Source organism: Schistocerca cancellata, unplaced genomic scaffold (assembly GCF_023864275.1).
Source record: "Schistocerca cancellata isolate TAMUIC-IGC-003103 unplaced genomic scaffold, iqSchCanc2.1 HiC_scaffold_732, whole genome shotgun sequence".
NCBI classification, from domain to species: Eukaryota; Metazoa; Arthropoda; class Insecta; order Orthoptera; family Acrididae; genus Schistocerca; species Schistocerca cancellata.
This window is the reverse complement of record NW_026046743.1, coordinates 2,057,447-2,061,886: the sequence shown is the minus strand read 5'-3', so window position 1 is coordinate 2,061,886 and position 4,440 is coordinate 2,057,447. Positions and strand designations below refer to the sequence as shown.

General features: G+C 46.3%; 1 non-coding gene across 1 annotated transcript; it reads left to right on the top strand.

Annotated features, from left to right (window-relative positions):
* Window positions 1–530: 530 nt before the first annotated feature.
* Window positions 531–605, top strand: Trnat-agu (transfer RNA threonine (anticodon AGU)). The gene has a single exon. It is a non-coding gene; the product is annotated as a tRNA-Thr (tRNA).
* Window positions 606–4,440: the final 3,835 nt, after the last annotated feature.

The following is a 4,440-nucleotide window of genomic DNA, read 5'->3' as shown; positions in this document are numbered from 1 at the left end:
GGCCTGATGCCAAAACTTCGAACTTGTTACGCACTTTAGCGTTATACTGAAACTTCCTGGCAGATTATAACTGTGTGCCGGACCGAGACTCGAACTAGGGACCTTTGCCTTTCGTGGGAAAGTGCTCTACCAAGTGACTACCCAAGCACGACTCATGCCCCGTCCTCACAGCTTTACATCTGCCATTACCTCGTCCCCTACCTTCCAAACTTTACATAATCTGTTTGCAGCTAGGGTGTCCATTCAATTATCATTTCATTTCTAGCAAAGCTGCATAGTCATCCACGGTAACTGTTCTTTCGGGAACAGATACTACCGTCATATATAGTTAAAATATGGCTTCCCGGCCATTGACCTTCTTGTGCGAACGCACACGCTATGCCCGAACTCGTACGGGGCTTTGTAGATTAATCTGCCACGAGTAATGAGTATGATGAGCAAACATCTATTAGGCGCACTACGCATGTAGTTGTGTGGACATGTTGGGAATGTCGATCTCACGGGGAGCGTGCAGACGAACTATCCTCTGTGCCCGTGATGGCTCAGACGGATAGAGCGTCTGCCAAGTAAGCAGGAGATCCCGGGTTCGAGTCCCGGTCGGGGCACACATTTTCAACACGTCCCCAATGAAGTACACCAGCGCCTGTTTGTAGCTAGGGTGTCCATTTAATTATCATTTCATTTACAGAATCTCTCCTGCGAACCTGGATCCCTAAGCTTCTCAATATCAAACGGTCTCTAGGCCACGTTGTAATCTTTAACTTTGCAGCAGAGCTGTAACCGTAATATGGCTGTGACTGGGAAGTGGCCTGTGTCCGCATCTGCTCCTCTGTACGGTCTCACACACATCACATACTTCTTGTGCCTCTCATCTATCAGTGGATGATCTATCTGTTTGACTGTGCTACCATCAGGGGAAATCTAGGTGCCTTTGTGGATCTGTTTGGCGATGAAATATGTTGAGCTCACCACAAGATTCTGACTTAACGTAAAACTTATTAACAGCGGGCCATTTTGACTTGTTTTTGCATGTAGACTCTCTTTTCCTGTTGTTGATCTATACATCTCTTCTTGTCCCACTTTGGCATTGAAGTCTCCCAGAATAATCTTAAGATTCCGCGTTGCAGGCGCTGCGCAGGGTTAGCCAAGTAGTAGGACTGCCACTGTTCTGCCATGAGCTGGCAGGATTTCCTCTCAGGGATTACTACCTTAGGAAAGCTGGCTTCACCACGCCGCTGCAGCCTCCAATGCCCTCTACGTCGGAGACAGAAAAGAAAAATGAAAGACACCCTCGGGCCTCGAAACCTAATACAATTTTGGTTGAAAAAGTAAGAAAACAGAAGAGGCCTGACTCAACTAAGTGGCAGTAATGTCACCTTAGCCATGGGTCCACGTGGCCCCTTGGGGGGCTACTCTTTGTCTGGAATCTCACATCGCATGGAAAAAAAAAGGTTTTAATGGTCATGAAGCCAGAAACTTCACAAAAAGCATCACTCACATTGGTATTTAATTGTCCTGAGGCAAAAAACCGCATAATAAGCATAGCTCAAATAGGTTTTAAATTGGCCTGAGGCCAAAAATCGCATAAAAAGCATTAATCGAAATTGGATTATTAATTTCCATATGACGGCGCAAAACATGATCAATATGCTGTCCACCGTTTTCTGTGGCAAGCTGATATCGAGAAAAAGGATGTTCCACAACTGATCAAAGTCTTTCTGGGGTCACGTTCAGAATGTGTTGCGCAATGCGTGTCTTCAATGCCACCAAGTTTTCAGTCGGAGCACTGAACACATCTTTCAGACAGCCCCACAACCAGAAGTCACACGGGTTAAGATCAGGTGATCAGGACGACCACGCTGTAGGGAAATGACGGCTGATAATCCTAGTATTTCCGAAATCGTGCGGGACCGATGGCCTTTATAGTCTGGTCTCTTCAATCCCCACAAACCAACCAACCGAAATGGTGCGACAGCAGCTGCTTGACTGGATTTGCAACGTGCGGAGATGCGTCATCTTGCACAAAAATTATCCCATCCACACATCAACGCTGTTGGAGAGCTGGAATGACGTGATTGCGCAGAAGACACTCACAGCGCTTGCCAGTGACGGTACAGGTAATATAGGACCGGAATCACTTCTCTCAGTGACGGTAATATAGGACCGGAAGCACTTGTCTCAGTGACGGTAATATAGGACCGGAAGCACTAGTCTCAGTGACGGTAATATAGGACCGGAAGCACTTGTCTCAGTGACGGTAATATAGGACCGGAAGCACTTGTCTCAGTGACGGTAATATAGGACCGGAAGCACTTGTCTCAGTGACGGTAATATAGGACCGGAAGCACTTGTCTCAGTGACGGTAATATAGGACCGAAAGCACTTGTCTCAGTGACGGTAATATAGGACCGGAAGCACTTGTCTCAGTGACGGTAATATAGGACCGGAAGCACTTGTCTCAGTGACGCTAATATAGGACCGGAAGCACTTGTCTCAGTGACGGTAATATAGGACCGGAAGCACTTGTCTCAGTGACGGTAATATAGGACCGGAAGCACTTGTCTCTTCGAAAACTATGGCCCTATGATAAATGATGCTGTAAACCAGCACCACACAGTGACATTTTCAGGATGAAGTGGTACTGGTTGATTTGTGTGTGAATTTTCCGTTGACCATATTCTGTGTATTGACATACCTTGTAAGATGGAAGTGAGCTTCGTCTGTCCATAATGTCTTCCACGGCCAATCATTGTCTACCACCATGCGAGCAAGAAATTCTAAAGCAACGGTCTCTGTTGCTGGCAGGTCGACAGGAAGCAACTCGTGCACATGGGTAATTTTGAATGGATAGCGAAGAAGGATGTTTCGTAGGATTTTACGGAACGTGCTCACGGGAATGTCCAATGTTCGGGCAATTCTCCGTACACTACACGTTTGCACACCACCACTCGTCTCCTCCTGCATTGCTGTGGCCACTGCTTCCATTGACGTCGAATCAGTTCATTTCCTCCCTCCACCAGGCTGCACACCAACAGAACCCGTCTTCTCGAATTTCCGAATCATTTTCTGCAGACCCACGGCAGGCATCGGACCAACGCGTTTTTTTCAAACCCATTATTGTCCGGAACTTCTGCAGAACGACCTGTGCACAGTCATAATTCTTGTAATACAGCTTTACTAGATTGTGCGATCCTGCGTTGAGACAGTCATGGCGAACGTCCCAGACGTGAAAGGAGGAAAAACCGTGTACCCGGTGTGTTTATACCAACTTCAGTGAGTCGTGCGCATTACAGGTGTTTTCCTTTACGTATTCTGACACATACAGCGCCATTTATTGATCAATTATCACGCTATTTTTGTTGTGGATTGGCAAGACAGCCAACCCACTATGAGAGGAAGCCGAAAGGCAAGCGGGTTTTAGCTCACGCAGGCTAGCGTGAGGTCTGGAACAGGTCTAGGAAATTAGACTAGCTAAAAAAGGACGTAGCTGGGGAATACTTAACTTTAATCCATAAATGGTGAACATCGCTCTTGACGGTACATGTTTTACAGCATCAATAGTAACTGGTAATGGCGCCTTGGTAGGTCGTAGCAAATGATGTAGCCGAAGGCTATGCTAACTATCGTCTCGGCAAATGAGAGCGTAATTTGTCAGTGAACCATCGCTAGCAAAGTCGGCTGTACAACTGGGGCGAGTGCTAGGAAGTCTCTCTAGACCTGCCGTGTGGCGGCGCTCGGTCAGCAATCACTGATAGTGGCGACACGCGGGTCCGACATATACTAACGGACCGCGGCCGATTTAAAGGCTACCACGTAGCAAGTGTGGTGTCTGGCGGTGACACCACAATTTTGTTATTCTGCCATACGTTTCCCCCCTTCTCCGATAATATTCCGTTGCAATTAAGCGTCATTCTGAGCAGTGGTGTTATTTCTACAGTGTTTTGAAAGTTTAATTATAATCACAATGCACACCACAGAATTTCGTCATAACTCTTTGAGTAAGAGACAACTCGAGTGCTTTAGATGGCGTTCGAAGTTTCACTGAGGTTTGGTCATCATAGGTGCAAAGTTCCATGCAAAATAGTTGAAACAAGTCGTCACCAAACATCAGGCTATACACAGAGTCATGTTGCGTTGGAAATATAATGATTCCAGGATGACTTTCAAGTGCTTGCCAGTGTGGCTGAATATCACTTTCACGCCAATCATTGTTATCATTACGACAAAATGAATCATTCCCACCAACAGAGGCGCCGTCTTCGTTATTGTCGGTATCACTTGACGGGACTGCCACATTACGCTTCTTTAGAAATGTAAAAGTGTCACTGTAACTGGGAACTCCCTCAAAACCATAAATATATTCTATTATACAGTCCATTTCACAAGGAACATCTGACTACTCGTCCACTTCTTTCCGGTTTCTGGATGAGACCATCTCTA